This window comes from Panthera pardus, unplaced genomic scaffold, assembly GCF_024362965.1.
Source record: "Panthera pardus isolate Hobbes unplaced genomic scaffold, ASM2436296v1 HiC_scaffold_25, whole genome shotgun sequence".
Taxonomy (NCBI): domain Eukaryota; kingdom Metazoa; phylum Chordata; class Mammalia; order Carnivora; family Felidae; genus Panthera; species Panthera pardus.
Window position 1 is genome coordinate 3,734,404 of NW_026526821.1, and position 21,601 is coordinate 3,756,004.

General features: G+C 56.3%; 1 protein-coding gene across 5 annotated transcripts in view; it reads right to left on the reverse strand.

The window, feature by feature from the left end:
* Window positions 1-21,601, reverse strand: part of PHACTR3 (phosphatase and actin regulator 3) — a 235,830-nt gene that overhangs the window by 20,128 nt on the left and 194,101 nt on the right. The gene's annotated exons all lie outside the window — the stretch shown is intronic.

A 21,601-nucleotide genomic window follows, 5' to 3' on the forward strand; every position in this document is an offset into this window, starting at 1 on the left:
CCTGCTCACCAACGTCTCACTGCCTTTGGCTCTGTGACAGTCAGAGGTGTCCATCTGACAGGGTGACAGGCCCAGGTGGTCGTTCCCTCATCCAGGTGCTGCGGTGGAGGTACTTAGGAGATGCGAATGATGTCCACTATCAGGCGACTTTACGTAAGGGAGACTGTCCTAGGTGCTCTGGGTGGGCCTGGCCCAATCAGTTGAAAGGTTTTAGGAGCTGGCTCAGGCTGTCTGGTGAAGAAGCAATTCTGCCTGTGGAGAGCGGCCTCTGCCTACGCCTGAGGGTTCCGGCCCTTCCCAACAGCCGTGTCACGGATTCCAGACCTGCCTCGCCAACGCCCGCACCCGCAATAAATCCCTTATTGCAGATAAGGGATTGCAATAAATCTCTTTATTGCAATAAATCCCAGATCCTGCTGGGTCTGTTGTCCTGGTGCCTCACTGACACAACCCCCTTGTCTATATGGGGATGGCAGTACTACGGGGGAGGCTCTGTCCAGTATCCCCACTCCCCGACTCCGGGTGAATCACCGTCCCCATCCTGGAAAACCAGGACCCGATGACCACACTCAGTCCGTAGCCCCTGCCCATCGCTGTCTGTCCTCAACAGCGAGCTCTGTGCCCGTCAGAAACTGGCTCCTCTGTCCCCAAACCTATGCGCCAGGTGTACTTAGTTTGATAATTAGGAAATTTAATCAAATTTTATGCACATTGATTAAATGACTTACTACGGGTGTAAAAGGAAAACGTCATTTCCAGGAGAACGGGGTTGAACGCTTGGAGTCGGCAAAGGCACGACGCTAAAAATCCTGCCGTTGGCTAGCGCGGGAGAGAGTGCGAAGGTGGGGACGGAATCAAACACTCAGGAAGGATCCTGCACTCAGATCCTTCCAAGCACCTCTGAATCCTCAGCGCTCCTCTGGGAAATCGACCCTAGAAATCGTCCAAGGTGCGTCCCACGCTTGTGTCACAGAAGAACTCCAATGTCGGTCCCTCCTCAGCGGAACATTCTCGACTCCACCTCAGAAACATGGCTAAGTGTGCACCTGTGTGACTCGGGACAGTAAAGCATTTGGAGCAACACCAGATCGTGTTGGTCCTTTCTTCTTCTAAGCGGCTTTTTGGTTCATCACGTCTCTCTCTGTCCAGTCTCCTTCGTGGGCCTGGGGGCTGAAGGCGGGGCTGGCACAGGGCGGGGGCCCGGCGGGGCCGCAGGAAACGGCCCATCCCCGAGACCAGAACACCAAGGCGGACTGAAATGAGAGCTCCACTCGAAGCCGTCCTTGATGGGACGCTGCCACCCTACACGCCGGATGACTTCTACGGGACACGGAACTTCGTCACGACCGCGTGGAGCGGCTGGCCCTCGCAGCCCAGAGCGGGGGAAGCTGGTAACCGCGGGGCAGGGGAGGGGGACACAGGAGGACCCGCACAGCAGCGCCCCTGCACCTGGCCTGCGAGGGGCACTTCCTGTGTCCCACAGCCACACGCTGTGTCCCCGCAGCTGTCACACACCGGCTCGGCTCACCTCCCTCCCCCGCTGTCCCTCGTCCCGAAGGCAGCGCCTCCACCCTTCCTCTGTCCCCAGCGCTCAGCGCAGAGGGCGGCACACAGAGGTCGCTCAGGAAGCGTCTGTCCTTGAGCTGAGATGTCGTGGGAGGGGGTCTCCCTGGGGAAGGACAACAGTATCTGTCCGTGGCACCCCAGCTTCCCGCCAGCCCCCCCAGATCGCCTCAGCCCAGTGCTGGACTGTGCGCGGGGCACCGATAAACTAACAGGTGTCAATCTCCTGAGCCCAGGGGCTCCACGCAGACTCCTTGGACCAGACCGCATTGGAAACCGCTGGTCCCTAAGGCAGACTGTTTTCATTCACTCGTCCGTGTTTGCTCGTTCCTTCCCCCTCTCTCTTCAGTCTGTCCACACAACAAAATTAACTTGAACACCCACAGGAGCACAGGCTGCTAGTTTCCCGCCCAATCTCCATTCTCCCTTCCGATGAAGCATCAGAAAGAGGATTCTGCTGAAGACAACCTCTTTTTCAGCTCAACATCACCACATGGAGGGGTTCCAACCTTTAAAGGTGTGCTGAGGAGCCTCTGGGAGCCTTTTCAGCTTGGATATGTGTACCTCTGGGACTTAAATATGATGTCCGGTGCTCCTGCAGCCATCTTAGACCACAGAGGATAAATGCCAGTGTGAGCATAACTGAGCACCTGCAATAAATCCCTTATTGGTCTCCTGCTGGGTCTGTTGCCAGTGGAACAAGTGACCGTGGAACAAGCATGACAGACCTGATGGTCTGCAATTACTCCACGAAGCAGAGAGTCTCCAGGCCCAGTGTTCAGAGCCAGCCTGCCTGGGTCAGATCTCAGCTCCATGGCATCCTACTTGTGTCACTCTGAACATCTCCCTACCCTCTCTGAGCCACATTCCCTTAGCCATAAGATACAACTGACAAAGTACTTATGTCTTGGGCTTCAGTGAATACAGGCAAAGCACAGTCCGCGGCACGTAACACAAGTTAATGAATGTTACAAGCCACCCGATTCTCGGCAAAGCAGGGCAGAGTTTTGCAGTCTCCGTGAATGCCTTACACACCCATTTCACAGGCGCAGACCAGTAGTGTGATTCGCCTGTGCTCAGTCTGCAAGTCCCAGCCGGGGGACCTTTCACCCACCAGACCACCTGCTCTCCTGGTTTGGGATTCGTGTTTTATTCATCCTGAGGGGAGGGTGGGCGTCGTTTTGCATTTCCTTACAAAACCTGCTGTACTTTCCTTGACAGATTCCCAGGCAACCCAGGAAAACAACAAGCAGCTGGCCCGGGGCTGACTCAAGGCCATGGGCTCACCACACCGTGGTCCAAACAAGGGAGCCTGGGCCCCGCCTGCAGGGACCGCTGAGCCCCACACACCCGTGACCCCTGCAGACCATGAGCTCCTCCCAAAGACCAAGACTGATCGTTATGTTCCCTGAGGATCAGAGGGGCCCAACTTTCCCCGATTTGGAAGCGCAGCATCTCGGTCTAAAAGCAGAATGTCAAGGCCCACGCTTTACAGGCACGGCTTTGACTGGATCATACCGGCCTTGCCTGCTCCCCAGGCCTGGCAGGACCACCTGACACCCTCCACCCCCCCCACTCCAGGGCAGAGGGTCAACATCCCACAGAGCCTGCTCACAGCCCTGCCTCTCCAGTTCCTTTTCCATTTTTGCAACAGACCCAAGAAAGTGCCTTGATAGATGCAGGCATTTCTCCTGACTTTGGGGGCCATGTAATACCGGCAGCAGGTCCCTAACCACAGCGGGAGGGGCCGGCGGGTGCGGTCAGGATGGCACCCGAGAGGGTTTAGCAGGACAGAGTAGACCTGACCGCATCGTATCTTGAGTTTCGAAACAGATAGAGAAGGAAAGTCCCCGGAATGCGCCGGAGCCCCCGGCGGGGGTGGGGCTGGGAAGCAAGTCAGGTAAATCGGCCTCACCAAGAAGGAAAAGAAAAGCAGAGAAACTGCTCAACAGAGTCTTTGTTCCTAGGATCTCAAAATCTAAAGACAGTCATAGAGCTGGCCCTGCACACCCCGGCCGAGGGGAGAAGAGAGCATCATCCAACCAGGGACGCTGCCCGCGACAGTGACCTGAGCCAGGCACGCAGGGTCTGTGATGTCCCGGCCCCGCCCCACCGCTTCCCGGCCTCCCTTTTGCTGCAGGCAGGGGTCAGCGTGAGGCTCCTGACCCGGCCTCAGATGTGCACTTCCGTCCCCCGAAAGGTGGAGCCCCTGGACGCCAAGGGGCTGAGAGCCAACGTTCCCTAAGTGCTTTCTATGCAGCAGACAGGACACGTCAATGACCACGATGAAGACAGTGAGAAAGATCCTGGGAAAGATGATCGAGTCCAATGAAGACAAAGCTGAAGGAGACCTTGACACTAACACTTGGTGACGTCCAGGCCGGGCCTTTACAAGCAGCCGCCCTCCAGCCTTGTGACCATAATCACTGTGCATTCAGTGTCCCCGTGGTGCAGGGACCGTCCGGGGGATCGGGCTAACGGCAGGGCTGCTTCTGGCAGGTAATGGAAATGGTCTGACATTGATGCTGGGGAACACACAACGCTATGAGCACACAAAAACCACTGAATTGCACACTTTGAAAGCATGCGTTGATCGGTACAGAGATTATAACTCAATAAACTGTTGAGACAAAAAGCCAACTCCCCATTCTCATGGAACTCTGTTTTTCCCTGGGTGCTTCCTCCCCACCAGGCACTCGTAAGCATTTTAGGGGTCCCATCTTACGGCATCCATTCTGTGGTCCCGCGAGACAGACTCCTCTGTAATCACCCCCATTTTACAGAAGAGCAAAGGGAGGTGCGTGTCAGGGGGGTGGCCGCCCGCGGTCACACAGCTGGAAAACAGGGCCGGGACAGGAACCAAGGAGTTCTGGCCACAGCTCATGCCTTCACATCACAAGGGGATGCTGCCCTCGATCGAGGTGAGCCGAGGATCAGACCCCAGGTCTTTGAGTCGCTGCTCGTTGCAAAGGGAGTGAATTCCATAGACCATGCACGGGACATCGGTGGTTACACCTGTGGGTTTTGATGCTTCTGCCGTTGACAGCCAGTTTAGATCATGGTGCATTATTTCCCTACGCAGTCAAAAATCCCCTAATCTCAGGGGCGCCTGGGGGCCTCAGTCAGTTAAGTGTCCGACTTTGGCTCAGGTCATGATCTCATGGTTCACAAGTTCAAGCCCTGCGTCGGACCCTGTGCTGACAGCTCAGAGCCTGGAGCCTGCTTTGGATTCTGTCTCCCTCACTCTCGCTCTCTCTGCCCCTGCCCCATTCATGCTCTGTCTCTCTCTCTCTCTCAAAAATAAAGAAACATTAAAAAAATTTTCTTTGATCCTCTAATCTCAGAACAAGAATGAGCTTCTCATAAAACGAGCACATAAGGGACTTTATATCAGAGGCGCAAATAGGTGGCCCCCAGGCCAAATATGGCCGCAAATGTGTTTCATGGGGTCCATGCTTTCCCGTTTTTAGAATGTTGAAGAGACTCCCAACATTTAACGGAAGGAAATTTCGCATGAACATTTCCGGTTTCTCTTGAGAGATCCCACCGCACTGGTCTGGCGTTCCAGGGGGGACACGCACGCTTGGCTGGACAACGGCTGCCCCCTCGGCAAGGACACACACTTTCCGCCCGCCACAGGTCCGGCCTGGCCCAAGTCCCTACGGAGCCCCTGGGATGTGACTTCTGCTCCGTGAAATCAGCTGTGGAGACAGTCTGACTCCCCCTCTGGAGAGTCACAGGTTAAGGTGAGTCTTTGTCCTGCAGGGAAACTCCACTTCCTCCTGAAAATGCTCAGGAAGCTTTTGGAGCAGCCCTGCTGTCCACCAGCTTTCCGGTGACGGTGAGGGGGGACCTTGGGGTACTCCCACCGCAGGGCCTGAGGCCCTGCAGCCCAGGGGAGGCCCGGCCTGGCCAGCTGGCCACAGAGCAGCTGTGCAACGGGATGTGAGTCCCTGGCCAGGACACACCCCCAGGACAGAACCAAACTCCACGTTGAGGAACGCCCTCTGTGGACCCGAAGGTTCACACCACTCACAGATGTGCTTCGGAATATGTTGGTTATATATCAAGCCGGTGAAAGGAATCATTGCTTCAAGTTACCTGAAGACCCTACTACTTAAAGCAAATCATTCATTCAATACATATTTACTTTGTGGAATTGAATTTTACTGACTTGCATTCTATCCACGGAGCCGGGTCCACCTTGATGGCCATCCACCCAACCATCCATGTACCCAACCACCCATCCACCCCACCCATCCATCCATGTACCCAACCACCCATCCACCCCACCCAACCATCCATGTACCCAACCACCCATCCACCCCACCCATCCATCCATGTACCCAACCACCCATCCACCCCACCCATCCATCCATGTACCCAACCACCCATCCACCCCACCCATCCATCCATGTACCCAACCACCCATCCACCCCACCCATCCATCCATGTACCCAACCACCCATCCACCCCACCCATCCATCCATGTACCCAACCACCCATCCACCCCACCCATCCATCCATGTACCCAACCACCCATCCACCCCACCCATCCATCCATGTACCCAACCACCCATCCACCCCACCCAACCATCCATGTACCCAACCACCCATCCACCCCACCCATCCATCCATGTACCCAACCACCCATCCACCCCACCCATCCATCCATGTACCCAACCACCCATCCACCCCACCCATCCATCCATGTACCCAACCACCCATCCACCCCACCCATCCATCCATGTACCCAACCACCCATCCACCCCACCCATCCATCCATGTACCCAACCACCCATCCACCCCACCCATCCATCCATGTACCCAACCACCCATCCACCCCACCCATCCATCCATGTACCCAACCACCCATCCACCCCACCCATCCATCCATGTACCCAACCACCCATCCACCCCACCCATCCATCCATGTACCCAACCACCCATCCACCCCACCCATCCATCATGTACCCAACCACCCATCCACCCCACCCAACCATCCATGTACCCAACCACCCATCCACCCCACCCATCCATCCATGTACCCAACCACCCATCCACCCCACCCATCCATCCATGTACCCAACCACCCATCCACCCCACCCATCCATCCATGTACCCAACCACCCATCCACCCCACCCATCCATCCATGTACCCCACCACCCATCCACCCCACCCATCCATCCATGTACCCCACCACCCATCCACCCCACCCATCCATCCATGTACCCAACCACCCATCCACCCCACCCATCCATCCATGTACCCAACCACCCATCCACCCCACCCATCCATCCATGTACCCAACCACCCATCCACCCCACCCATCCATCCATGTACCCAACCACCCATCCACCCCACCCATCCATCCATGTACCCAACCATCCATCCATCCCAACCATCCATCCATGTACCCAACCATCCATCCACCCCACCCATCCATTCCAAGCATCCATCATCTACCCACCCACATAACTATGCAACCACTTAACTGTCCAGCCATCTCTCCATCTCTCTGTCTACCCACCCACCCACGCAACTACGTGACTATCCAAATCCCTCGTCTAGCCATCCAGCTACCCATCCATTCAACAGCTGCCATCTGAGAGCCTGTTGTGTTCCAGGCACTATGGTAGGCACTGAGGTCAAGGCATCGAAGAAGTAGGGTCCTCCCTTCCCCTGCCTCGGTGGAGAATCATGAGCAATTCAGCGGTTCTGAACCAGGGATGGCTGGTGGGCATCTTTCAGGGTGCTGTGATGGGGCTACAGGCCGTGGGTGCTGAGGGACAGGACTCAGCTGGGCAGGCTAAGCTCAGGCCCTCACTCACTGACTACTAACAACTTTGAGCCTTGGTGTCCTCACATGCAAAATGCAGCTTGTGACATCTATCACCTGGGGATTGGCTGCCATGACGTCACAAGGTCCCAAACCCATGTGGACTGTGCCAGAGAGGCAGTGGCTACGAAAGTAAAATTCCAGAAATGTTTATAAACTTTAAACATAAGTGTTTATATTTTATGCATAAAGCTTTCATCAAATTTTAAACCCATGACCTCGAAGGTTAATCATCACGGGCATGATCCCCCCTTTTGCAAATTGGGGATTCACGGTGAAAAGGAAAGCCCATGATAGGTCCAAATTCATGCTCCACAGCACAGCTGCATTTCTTTTCGAAGATGCCCAAGCTATTCATTTTTGGCTCGTGAGTTATCTTGGGCACACCCAAGATTCTATTCTATTCATCCCCCTTCTTCCCGCCATTCTCTGAAAACCCCTTTGGAAACCGACCCACCGGCAGCTTCTGGGACCGAGCCCATGAACGTGCTCTTGTGCATCAGGGAGCTGAGCTCACCCTGTGAGGAGTCTCACCAAGCAGTCAAGCTGGTGCCGGAGAGCATTCTGCGCTCTCCTCGTGGAAGGCTGCTGCCACTCAGGAGCGGTCCTCAAACCGACACCTCTCCTGGCTCTGAGTCCCAGGTCACCCCTGATGGGTCAGGAGAGCCCAGGCCCCACCCTCCTCGGCATCTGAGGATGACTGAAGCCTTCCCCCCGGCCCGTCTTATCCAAACAGAAACACTCGGCTCCTAATATGCCCAACCCCAAATCCCGAATTATTCAACAAGGGCCAAGCGCTGGAGCCCTGAAAGCACTTAGAACAAAGAAAAGGGGATTCCAAATCCTCTCTGTTTTCCTTTGATTGCTTTAAATGCTGCCCCGTTTCCAGGAGATGGAGAGGCTTATCAACCCTAGCACAGGGACTTGTTCTGTCCCTGGAGGCCACTGAAAAGCCACTGACCACTCGATCTCTGTGAAAGGAGCGTGAAGTCAGAGGGACGACAGCGTTGTAGGAAATGAACCGACATTAACAGGAAACACCCTGTGAAACACCACACCTGTCTCCCAGTGCCCTTGGTCCATCAGTTCAAAAACTGCCAGCAGAGGCCCCCACGTGGTCTGCACACTCCTTTTTTATTTATTTATTTTGAGAGAGAGAGAGAGAGAGAGAGAGAGAGAGAGAAGGAAAGAAGCAGAGGGAGAGGGAGAGAGAATCCCAAACAGGCTCCATGATATTGGCACAGAACCTGACGTGGGACTTGAACCCACGAACTGTGACATCATGACCTGAGCCGAAGTCGAGAGTAGGACACTCAACCGACTGAGTCACCCAGGCGCCCCAACCACACACCCCTTCCACAAGCCCCCCCCGCACTCACGGATTAACTGCAGCTAAATGTCAAAGGGACCACCCCCCCCCCTCACTCTGCCCAAACCCGGACACAGAACCTCCCTCACACATCCCCCTTCCTCCTTCCTGTGTCCCCTCTCCCGGGGTAGAGCATCCCAACCCACCCGGCAGGTGAGCTCCTCAAGCTCTCGCCGCCTACCCCAGTCCTGTACCCCCCCAAGTCCAACCCCCCAGCCCCATCGCCCACATGACAGTGCCCACCTCCCCGGCCAGAGGCACTGCCCCATCCTGCTCCCCAGCCCCCCTCGTGTTAGCACAGTGGTCTTTCTCAAGACACCCCTCATCCCGCCACGCCCCTCCTTGTGATCCTTCAGGCATCCCTGTGCGCCACTTAGCACCAACTTATCGAGCGCCTACTGAATGCATCGGGGACACGTCAGTGACGAGACAGAATCCAGCGTCCTGTGGGAAGACGGACCCTGAAGAGGCAAACCAAGATAAGAGCTAATTTCGGGCAGCACTACAAGAAAAAACCACAGAACGATGTCTGGGGGAGTCGGGGGGGCGGGGGTGGTCACAGCAGGTAACCTCCCAGGAGGTGATAAGTTGGGGCCGGGAGGAGCAGAGGCAATCACGTGCGGATCGGGAGCACGGAAGGCCCACACCCGGCACTGCTGGGCCCTCTGGCCTTGCGCCCGTCATGCCCCGCACAGCCCCGCCCCACGTTGGCCACAGCCCCGCCCCATGCTCCCCACAGCCACGCCCATTCAGTATTTGGCACTTTTTTTTACTTCTGCTCGAAGCCTAGGACACGTGACACTCCTGCCCGCACGCTAACGGACACCTACCATCCTTCAGCTCTGCGCTGGGAACAAACCACGCTCTGACACCCTCACCCATCCCTGCCTCCTCCTCTCCCTCCCAGGCCCTGCGCCTCTGTGGCTGGTGTAGACATTTGCCTTTGAGTGTCTTTTCAAAAAAAAAAATTTTTTTTTTACCTTTATTTATTTTTGATAGAGACAGCACAAGTGGGGGAGGGGCAGCGAGAGGGAGACACGGAATCTGAAACAGGCTCCAGGCTCCGAGCTGACAGCACGGAGCCCGATGCGGGGCTCAAACTCACAAACCCGGAGATCATGACCTGAGCCGAAGTCCGACACTTAACCGACTGAGCCACCCAGGCGCCCCAGACATAGTTAGGGCTCCCAGGCGGTTCTGCACGTCGCAGGAACCTGGCGTTTCTGTACCCGGGGGTGGGCGCCCCGCACATGTCCCAAAGCATTTGGTGTAGCTGGAAAGACAAGGCCTGTCTTCCTGCGGTCCCAACTTCCCCCTGTAAGTGATTTAAACCCTCACCTTCTAACCTCAGCAACCACGGATCAACTGCAAATTTTCTGAGAAGTTGTAAGGACACAGCATAACTTATCATGAGGGCAACATACCCCACTGGCCGTGGCCAGGCCCTGGTCTGGGGGCATGATGTCCGCACACATGCTCAGTGACGGCTGCAAGGTGGGACCGGGCGTGATGTTCTAAGGACCAATGCAGAGACACGTGCACAATGTCTCAGGCCACACGGGACACAGAGCCAAGTCCCAGGGCTGCTGACACTGGAGCAGGCCCACTCAGCCCGGCCGAGATGGCTGTTAACAGCTTCATTAGTACGACACCTACCAGAAGCTGGACCGTATCCCAAGTCATTAGCCTCCTACACTGTGTGCAAGATGAGGGCAAGACACCCTGGGATCGGGTGGGGGCAGGGGCTCTAGAACCTACCGTCTGGCTGCTCGCTAATCCTGAGATGCTGGGACACAATGTAGCCTCTCCGGCCGTTTCCTCATCGGCAGAGGGGGGACAATAGGCTCTGCCTGGGACTGTGGTCAGGCTTAGAAAGCGATCAGCTCAGCACCCTACCAGCAGTCAGGGGCCAGTCTGTCCAGGATGCTGCTGCTGTGGTCATGACATCTGAAATTTACCAAAAGACACTTCTGTGGACGTGAGAATCATGGGCTTCAAGGGTTCAGGTGCAACAAAGAAACAAAGGCCCAGCAAGACCAGGCTCATCCCCGCCCTCCGCTGGCCCAGGGTGATTCTCCCCCCGGCCAGCCTGAGCAAGGGCTCCTGTGGGCACCACGTCTGCGTGTTAGCATGTTCTGTCCCAGGACCTAACGCAGACCTGCGTCACCTGCATCTGGAGACCGGAGATTCTCCCGACTCAGCTGTCACACTATGCTCTGCAGGGAGGAGACCACACCTGTGGTGATGCCTTGTCCCCACGAGGCTTTGAATCACAGCAGGTGTGCAGACAATGGGCAAGTGTGAAGACAGCAACCAGGCTCTCAGGCCACATGCACTGGGGACACCCTGAATCCGTGTCCCCTGTGCAGATGTACGGTTAGGGCCCCCGGGCGGTGAGGGCAACAGGCCAGAGGTTTAACGACCTACCTAGGGCTGCACAGCCCAGTCCAATGCGGGCCAGCCTGACTGTGGGGTCCTTGCCCCGGGCAGGGCTGGATCCAGACCCCCACGTAGCAGTGGGTAACCCGACCCAAGTCACCAACATTTGCTCAGATCGGGCCGACCTCCTTGCCTTGATGTTCGTGACGTGTCGGAACAGTGTCGCCCAACCGAAGCAGCCGGGGTGTCGGCTAGAACTGCCCCGGTTGCTCACGTCTCGGCAACGGTCCCGAAAGCCAAGAGGCTGGGGAGACTTGGAAAGTCAACTGGCCCATCGTCTGCCATCACCCGCTCCCCAGGGGAGCAGAACCTGCTGAAGGTGACGGGTAACCATCACAGCATCCTTCTTCTCCTTCTTTAAACTCCCAGAAGTGGAGGGGCACCTGGGTGGCTCAGTCGGTTGAGCGTCCAGCTTCGGCTCAGGTCATGATCTCACAGTCCGTGAGTTCGAGCCCCGTGTCGGGCTCTGGGCTGCCGGCTCAGAGGCTGGAGCCTGCTTCCGATTCTGTGTCTCCCTGTCTCTCTGCCCCTCCCCCGTTCATGCTCTGTCTCTCTCTGTCTCAAAAATAAATAAACGTTTAAAAAAAAAAAAAAAAAAAACTCCCAGAAGTGGAATGTTCGGTTACAATGGGCCAGCTGTCACAGAGCTCTCCGCGAGCCCTGCTCAGTTATTTCTGGGCCACACGGCTGCCAGTGGGGTGTGTGTGTGTGTAAATCACCACCTCACTAGGGCTGATAGCGTTCTATAGTTTCATTATTATTACTTCTATTAATACGGATAGTAAAAGGTACGATTTCAAAGCAGTATTATTTAAAAGTTTTATTGTCGGGGCGCCTGGGTGGCTCAGACGGTTGAGCCTCTGACTTCGGCGCAGGTCATGATCTCGCGGTTGACGAGTTTGAGCCCCACATCGAGCTCTGTGCTGACAGCTCGGAGCCTGGAGCCTGCTTCCGATTCTGTGTCTCGCTCACTCTCTGCCTCTCCCCTGGCCATGCTTTGTCTCTCTGTGTCTCAAAAATAAATATAAACATTTAAAAAATTTTTTTGGTTTTATTGTCATTTTAATTGAGGATGAAAGGCTCTTTGTTACTATGAATTTTTACATCTGCATTTCCTAGTGAAGCTGAGAGCTTCCCATGCATTTGTTTACAAGCTTTGCGCCCTTTCTCCTGAGCCCAGCGGTCCAGGCTTTTTCCCCCAGTCGGATCTGTTGGGATCCAGCTGACAAGTGGGCCTTATTCTGGAGTAATGACCTTGTCTAACTCAATGTTCTTTTCCTCCTCCTGCTCTTATGTTTCTTCTCTTCTTCCCATTTCTTGAAGTGTAGCTCATGAAAATAATCCATAAAGAGGAAGACATTGACGTGTGAAAATGAGCCTTGTAGTTTTACCTTAAAAGCAAAGATCCCAAGTCTGTGGATTGTTGGGAGGGAAGAGCGAAGCCGGCAGACTTATCTGGTCCTGGGATACGAGACACTATTAAAAATGAACATTTGTAGGGCGCCTGGGTGGCTCAGTCAGTTAAGCATCCGACTCTTGTTTCGGCTCAGGTCGTGATCTCGCAGTTCATGAGTTTGAGCCCCGCATCAGGCTCTGTGCTGTCAGCAAGGAGCCTGCTTGGGATTCTCTCTCCCCCACTCTCTCTACCCCTCTCCTGCTCACACATGCACATGCTCTCTCTCTCAAAATAAGTAAATTTTAAAAAAATAAACATCTGAATACTGTGTCACAGTATGGAAACACTTCTGACATGACACTACATGGTAAAATCTCATATACCCTAAGAGGGCCTCCATAAAAAAATATTTTTTTTTACAGTATTGCCATGGGAACCTGTGCACTTGACTCTGAGAGTCCCGGCGGCCAAAGCAAAAAGGGAAACGCAACTGATTACAAAGTGTGCATTCTCCTTAAGATACCACCAGGCAGCTGTGGTGCAGAAACACAGCACAGTGTGATCCTGAAACCTCAGAGAACAGTCTTCCAAGAGTCCCGAGGCAGGGATACAGAGCATCGTCAGGCACCGGGGACACTTGGGGAGGAAGGGCCCGTTACAATACAGATTCCTACTCAGGAGGTCTGGAGCGGGGTCCAGGAATCTGTGTGCTCCCAAAGTCCCCTGGTGATCAGATGTGCACACTGACGTGACCAGGTGACCAGCTACCCGCCCACGTTTCCTGCTGTGCGCGCAGGGGCAGGTGACTGCGCTGTTCTGAGGCACTTCTCCTCATCTGAAAAATAGGACCATTAGGAGTAGCTACCCCCAGAGTCCCTGTGAGGCTTCGAGGAGATAATGTGTATGAAGCACTCAGCAGGAGGCTGGTACAGAAAAGACGCTGAATAAATAACTAACAACCATATTAATAACCACGCTGCTCTGTCCCCATCTCGGAGGATGCCTGTGGGACTGGATTCGAGTCGCCCAGGATGAGCTGGGTTCCCATGCTGCAGGTTGGGGGGGGGTGCACAGAGCGACGGGTCCTCAATCGGCAAATATTTATCAGTGCCCCGCTGCTATCATAACCCCCCGGCCCTGCAATGAAGCTTCAACTCTGCCCAAATGAGTGGCTTCCTTTCCAGAAATTAAAAGCCATTTTTTTCTTCCTGGGAAGCCCACAAAAAAGAAAGATTTCTGTGTTTTCCAAATTCTGTGTCCACAGAACTGAGACCCTGCACGGGGTCCCCACTGCCTGTGAGGCCTCAGTGGACAACAGGCACCAAGGCTGATACTCGGGTCCCATAAAGCCGTGCCAGCCTCCACCCCTGTCCTTAAAGGCCTCCAGCCAAGGGGGGCGCCTGGGGGGCTCAGTCAGTTAAGCCTCCAACTTCAGCGCAGGTCATGATCTCACAGTTCACGGGTTCAAGCCCCGCCCGTGTCGGGCTCTGTGCCGACAGCTGGGAGCCTGGAGCCTGCTTCAGATTCTGTCTCCCTCCCTCTCTACCCCTCCCCTGCTCATGCTCTGTCTGTCTGTCTCTCTCTCTCTCTCAAAAATAAATAAACATTAAAAACATTTAAAAAAACAAAACAGCATCCAGCGTCTTCCCTAAAATTCTGCAGGTTTCGAGGTGACCATGGTGGGTGGGGGCAGCTGTGCACGACACTCTTTTTTTCCTGCGAACTTGTTTCCATGGAGGCTGAGTGGTGGCAGCCTGTTCCGGATGCAGAACGAAATGTACAAAGGGACACGACGAGGAGCATTTAACTCCCATGGTGGCATGCTAAGGACCAAGTCCCGAAGGACATCACTGAGCCTTAATCAGCTGCTCACAACACAGCCCCAGAGCGGAGAACCCCCACCCCCACCCCCACCCCCACGGGACACTTAATAGAAAGTTCGTGCAGCACTCAGGCCCCTCTGTCTCCAGGCGGGTCACACGACAGTCACAAATGAGAACAAACGAGAACGACGATCGCATCATCATTAACGAGGATGCGGGGCTGCTCCCCGACCTGTAGAGGCTTCTATGGCCTCCACTCAAGCCTCAGTGCGGCCCACCGGGTGGCCTCCTCCTCTATGGAGGTGACAGGTGACAAACAACCCAGGTGTGTCCCAGCCAAGCTCCTGCCAGCAGCAGCTCTGTCTCCCTGAGCGCCTCCTGCCAGGGATACACTATTACATTCTTTCAAAGACTAATCTAGAACCTCCCCAGGAGCCCCAGGGGTGCTGCCGCGGTCTCCATATGCAGGCAGGAGGGGACCCAGAGGCGGCCCTTGCCCGACTCCCACCGCTGTGACAGCGAGGCAGGGATCGAGCCCGCCTGGCCCCGGTTCCCCAAAGCCTATGTGCGGCTAAGGGGCCCTTTCTGGACACCTTCACTCACCCCCACTGCTCCGCACCAGGGGACACTTTGCATCATCTCTGTGCCCCCCCCCCCTCCCGGACACAGGCAGGAAGGACTGGGAGCCCAGAGGCCGGACGTGTTGGCCGGAGGCCAGAACGCACGGTGATGGGAGCCAAGCCAACATTGGACCGTGCAAAGCCCGAAGCGGGTGAGGCAGCGCTCCGGCAGGAGGCCTCCCCTGAGCCCGGGTGTGGTTCCAGGGCGAGTCCCCTAACTTCTTGGAAAGGCTTAGTTTTCTCCTCTGTAAAGTGGAAAGAAGACCCATCCTCCCAGGTTCCTACGAGATTGAATCAAAAGAGGGAAAGTAAGTGACACTTACTGCCCGGGGCCAGCACTTAAAACTGAAAGTGCGCGGGCGTCCTTAACCGTCGCTCCCCTTACACCGTGCGCACGACACTCCGCGCCTGTGGGCATCATGTCCAGAACACGCCTACTGTGTGACACACGAGGGCTGGGGGTCCTTAAATGTGGCGGAGTCACTGACAGGGTCACTCACAGAGGTGAGCTGGGCTCCCGTCTGGAGAGATGCCCCCCACCTCGCGGAGCCCCCACACCCGGCACCCGGCAGGTGCCTGTGTCAGGGAGCCGGGGACAGCGGCCACTTCACCCGCGACAGCCCTGGGAGCGCCCGGAAGAGAAACCATTAAAGGTCTGGAAATTAAAGAAAATAAAACAAAACAAAAACACCCATCGCGCTTCAGGCTGCTTCGGTGGAGGGCACGTTGCCATGGCAACCAGGGCTGAATTATTCAGCAAGTGATGGCGCAAAGACCCCGCAAGGAGGCAAAACAAAGACAAAGGGATCCAATTAAACCGTGTCTGTGGGGAGACAGCAGCTGACCCTCCTCCCGGATGCGGATGCGACTTCTCAGCTGCCTCCCTCTCTGGGTCCCGGGTTGCTTTTCTGTTTGTAAACCTGGTGACAAAAGTCACAGGAGCTCCTCCGTTCTAGTCCAAGGTTTAAGATGCGTGACAGACTCAGCGAGTAAGGGAGGAAACCCGGTCCGGGACATGTATTTCGGGTTCCTCGAAACTGGGGGCCTTCCAGGCCCTCAGGCTGGTTTCTGGCCCCCCCCTCCTCCCACCTCCCCTCCTGCACCCACAGGCAGGGGTGGGGTGGGGCGGGAGGGGGTGGCCTGGACTTCTCTTACACCAAGTGTCCTCGTGATGATTTTGTCCTGGTTTTGAACCACGTATATACCACCACTGTTTACTATTTTCCCTTCAGATCAATTCACGTAATACTCTATTTTGAAAGAGAACCTGGTCTGTTTATTACATAGAAAACCATTATCATTTGGCAGAACTAGAAGGCAGGTGCAAAAATAGTACAATAAGTGACTCCATTCTTGAGGCACCTGGGGGGCTGTCGGTCAAGCATTGACTTCGGCTCAGGTCACGATCTCGCGGTGTGTGAGTTCGAGCCCCGCGTCGGGCTCTGCGCTGACAGCTCAGAGCCTGGAGCCCGCTTCGGCTTCTGTGTCCCCCTCTCCCTCTGTCTCTCTCTCAAAAAAATAAATAAACATTTAAAAAAAAAGAGTAAGTTTATTCTGTACCTCTGGGTAGGGAGGGATTTTTTAAACATGACACAAACAGCAGAACCATAAAGTGTATCGGAGGTCGGCAAACTCTGTCCCACGGGCCGCTATCTACATTTGTAAATACAGTTTTCTCCTCGGCACAACGCCACACACACTCATTCCACACGGGCTAAGCCCACGTTAGTGCTACAGTAGCACAGTCGTGTTGTTACAACAGACACTGTAGGGTCCACAAAGCGGGAAGCATTGACTTGCTGGCCCCTGACAGAAAAGCCCGCTGATGCCTAAGGAGTATGACTGGTAATCCAACGACCTTACAATGAAATACTTCTGCACACAGGGAAGTATGACCTAAATGAAAACACGAGCCCCAGAGAACGGCTGTGTAACTCACCAAACTGAGGAAGGAGTCGAAGCCACAATTTCCAAAGCAAACTCCTAAAATCATTAACACAAAGAAACCTGCAGGTGAAGTTCATGAAAAGAAGAAACAACCAAGGAGCCAACAAACACTGAAAACACGTCCAATCTCACCAGAAATAAGAGAAACAGAAGACCAACCCTCACGCAAGTGCACATCCCATCGAGGAAACCAGCAGCTACGCAAGCCAAGCTTGATTAATGAGCATGTTCCCTCGGCCACGGTGATCGGTTCAGTGATGAGCATGTGATCTAAACGTGTCCAGGGAGCCCCTTCCGTCCCTTTGGTCAAGGTGATCGCTTCAGGAATGGGCTCCCATATAGAGGTAAGCCTGGAGCTTCCTGGACCAGGATGTGGAGCAAAATAGCCAGAGAACGAAGCCACACGGAGCACAGCCAAGCCAAGAATCAGAAGTAGACCAACTCCTATCAATGCCGTAGGAGCATCTGGATCCAGCCATGCCTGCAGCATACTCAGGTACAGTAAGCCCCACAGGGCAGAGACTACCTCCGTCTTGTCTGCTGGGACACCTCACGCCCAGCAGCGTGTCGGGCACGTCACAGCCATTCGGCAAATACCTGCTGAGTGCATGACTGCGTGAACGTGGCCGGTGCACCAACGGAAAGGGGAAGGCCGCAAAGACGTGGCGGAGAGAGGGTCAAGACAGGCCATTCCAGGGGCACCTGGGTGGCTCAGCCGGTTAAGCAGCCAACTCTTCATTTCGGCCCAGGTGATGATCTCACGGTTTGTGAGATCGAGTGCTATGTTGGACTCCACGTTGACGGCTTGGAGCCTGCTCGGGATTCTCTCTCTTCCCCTCTCTCTGCCCCTCCTTTGCCCCCACCTTCTCCTCTCAAAATAAATACTGGGGGCGGGGGGGGGGAAGATCATTCCAGCACACCTGCAGGAGACTTTATTCAGGACGCACACCCCCCTCCCTGTGGCTTCTCATTTGAGGCTCAGAACCACCCCCACCGCACCCCCTACCCAGGTGAAGAGTTAGGAAATCTCTTCTCCTTTATTTAAAAAAGAAAAAACATGTAACGAGAACACGGGACTCAAGGCTATCACTGATGAGGCTGAGGCCAGGGTGAGTGAAAGGAAACTGAAGGTCGTCAGGCACTCAGGGGGCCGCAGACCGAGAAGCCCCCTCAACGGTGCCTGCCGTTCGGGAAGCACAGACTGTCCCATTCACGTGAAACGCTGGAGCTAGACGTCCACGGCGGCCTGGGGTCAGTCAGTGCTGGGACTATAGCCCCGGCGCCCGGGAGCCGGACCCCAGCAGCCTGCGGCCCCACTGCAGGGCCGGGAGCCCGGCCCACAGGCACAGGCAGCCGGGGCTCCACTGAGGCAACGGCCATCAAAGTCCCCGGGTGGTGGCACCAAGTCCCCAAATCATCCCAGGACGTGGAGACTGTCCCCACTGCCTCCCTGGCCCACGGTCTGACATTTTTTCCACTGTACCAGCAGCTCCCCAGAGGGGTACAAGAACCTCCCTGCCTGCCGTGGGTGAGGTCTGGACACCCCACGGCCCGCCCACGGCGCCTGCAGCACAGCTGAGGCCAGGCATGGCGACACCCCACGTGGCCGTGGACGTGGCTGTGCCCGTGCCCTCAGGTTCCCCTCACTCAAGAGGCCTCCGGCACAGCATGGTGACTACAGCCGCGACCCCGAAAGGGGCCTTGCGACACCCAGGAGGAAAGGCCTCGGGGCCCCACAACCGGGCCCAAGCTGCACCTCGGACAACCGCTCACACCCGACACCTGCCATCTCTCTCGGAAATGCTGGTCCAGACCCCTCTCCTCAGGGGGCCTCTGGGACACCCCCCGGCAGCAGGGGCAGACCTTGGTCTGGGGCCCTGTGTCCACAGGGGTCCCCTCCGGCGGTCCAGGCCTCCTCCCCGTCTGTGATAGCTGGACCCCTCCCGAGGGGTTCATGCATTTGCTTCCTAGGCTTCCCTCCCCGCTCCCTCCCGCACGTGTTCCTCCGGCATCTGCCCCACACCAAGCAGGGGGACCAAGCACGGGGGCGGGGGGAGGGGGGGCGGTTCAGCCACACAGGAAGAGGTCTGAGGCCGTGGCTCTGCAGGAAGGCGCGAGCTGACAGGAGCGATCTCCGCTGCCCAGGGCCCCTCACACGAGTAAATTAAGTCCTTGACGCGTGACCCAGATGCAACGATAAGGGCTTGAGGGGCATCACAGCCTCATTCAATCCGCTAATATGGGCTCACACTGGTGGCTTGCCTCAGCCCACCCATACCAGGCAACTTGTTAGAATGTTCCGGTCTCGGGTCTGGACGGGGCTCACCAATCTGTTTTTTTTTTTTTAATTTTTTTTCATGTTTATTTATTTTTGACGGAGAGAGAGAGACAGCGTGCGAGCAGGGGAGGGGCAGAGAGAGAGGGAGACACAGAATCTGAACAGGCTCCAGGCTCCGAGCCGTCGGCACAGAGCCCGACGTGGGCCTGGAACCCAAAGACTGAGAGATCGTGACCTGAGCCGAAGTCGGACGCTCAACCGACTGAGCCCCCCAGGCGCCCCATCAATCTGTATTTTAAGAAGCTTCCCCGTGGGGTTCCTGAGCCCCAAGTAGCCACCAGACACCTTGAGAGCAGTCTGTGTCACAGACACCGTTGGCCACAAGGCTTAGAGATGACGCAGGAAGAGGCCCCAGCTCGCAGAGGTCAGCAGCCCAACCTGCCGAGGGGCAGGTGCTGTGTAACACGCCTTCCTTACGGGATCTCCCAGAAACAGACGATGACCTTGGAAGGTCAGCATCCCACCTTAAAGATGAGAAAAGACCCAGACAGGGGTAAGGTCACCCCGGACATCAGCGCAGAGTGGAATTTGAACCCAGGTCTGTGTGTGTGACTCCAAGTGTCTAGGACCCCAGCTTGGGGCCCCTGTGCCCTGCTGAGCCGGTCCCTCCTCTGCCATGGGCCTGGCAGCTGCTATCACCCCATTTTACAGGTGAGAAAACCGAGGCACAGAGAATCCTAGCACCTGGGGTCTGCACATTCCCCGCCCTCCCCCCTGACAACATTCAGTGAGGGATTTCAGTGGAAGATGGGCTCAACAGGGCCCACACTCCCTGGTGCAGAGCGGAACAAGGGCTGAGCCACCCAAAGAGCCCCGTGCCTCAGGCAGAGGAAAGACCCCCGGGGGGAAGAAGTCCAAGTTGACCTTCAGATCAGTGCTTCTTGACCGGGACGATTCTGTCCCCCAGGGGACACTCGATAATGTCTCGAGGCATTTCTGGCTGTCACAGCTGGGTGGGTGGGAGCAAGATAGGAGTAACCCCTCCCCCCCACCGGGCGGAAGCCAGTGTTGCTGCTAAACGTCCTAGCCTGCCCAGGACACCCCACCACAAACTCACCCGGCCCCAAGTGTCAAGGCTACCGAGGCTGGAAGACGCTGAGGGTGGCCCACAGACCAGCGGCACTGGCGTCCCCTGGCGCTTGTCTAAACACAGACCCCCAGGGCCGCTGCAGACCTGCTTCATCGGAACCTGCATGTTCCCGTGGTCCCCGCAGCTGACCTGGGTGCAGGGGTCAGTGAGAAGCGCCCGTCAAGGGCAAATCGAGGGTGAGGCACGGGGACAGCGGGTCCACCATCGGGATGCCATCCCTTCCTGCTCTGCAGGACCAGTTTCTGAGGGTTAAAGGGGGAACGGGTAGGCTGAGGGAGTCCGGGACCCTGTCCCTCCAAGCCCAGCCCCGCCCAGGCCATACTCCAGAAGGTGCAGCAGGGAGGTCAGGGAGATGGCAACAGGTGTGTGCCCGAGCCCCGTTAATACGTCCTTTCTGACACCCGCACCCCCAATCCTGGGGCTACGATCCAGAAGGCTCGAAGGGCCTGATTCCCACAAAAGCCCTGTGGTTCATGTTCAGCTGCTCTGGGCCAGCTTCGTGGCAGGGGCCGCCGGTGAGAGCGGGACTGCCCCGTGTGTTCTGGCCCCTGGTTTTTGGGGAGCAACCTAGAAAGTCCTCCAATGCTGGGCCCACCACGCGGTCACAGCCTGTCCCCCTACTGGTAACAAAGCATCCTGTCCCAGGGCGCATCCCTGGACCCTGGCAGATCCCAGCCACAAAGACCCACAGCTCCACGCTGTCCGGGCCCATCACACAGCCAACCCTAGTGACCGCCCTAGGGGACACCTGGGGGCTGTAAAGCAGAGGGCGCTCACTCGTGGCTCTGGGTCACAGCCAGACAGCAGATGGGCTCAACTTGGTGCACGTACTGTCCCCCCAGTAGATTCCAGCTTTCCTTGCAAAACTTAGGCGATCTGGCAATACGGGATGCACATCCCTGCAGGAAGGTGGCCTGGTGGAGGCGAAAACAGAGCCTCTCCCCCAGGTCCGGGACGCCCACAAGGCATGTCCTGCCCACGCTGTCACAGCCCCTCCCAGCCGTGGCCCCTTCACTCCTTCAGGGGGCTCGCTTGCCCTCTACAGACCGGTGCTCTCTGCTGGGGGCGATGTGCCCCACCCCCCCCCCCCCCCCCCGCCACAGGCAGGTGGAGATGTGCGGGGACAGTTCTGACTGTCACAGGAGGATGTCAGGCGTGAAGACAAGGACGGCCCCC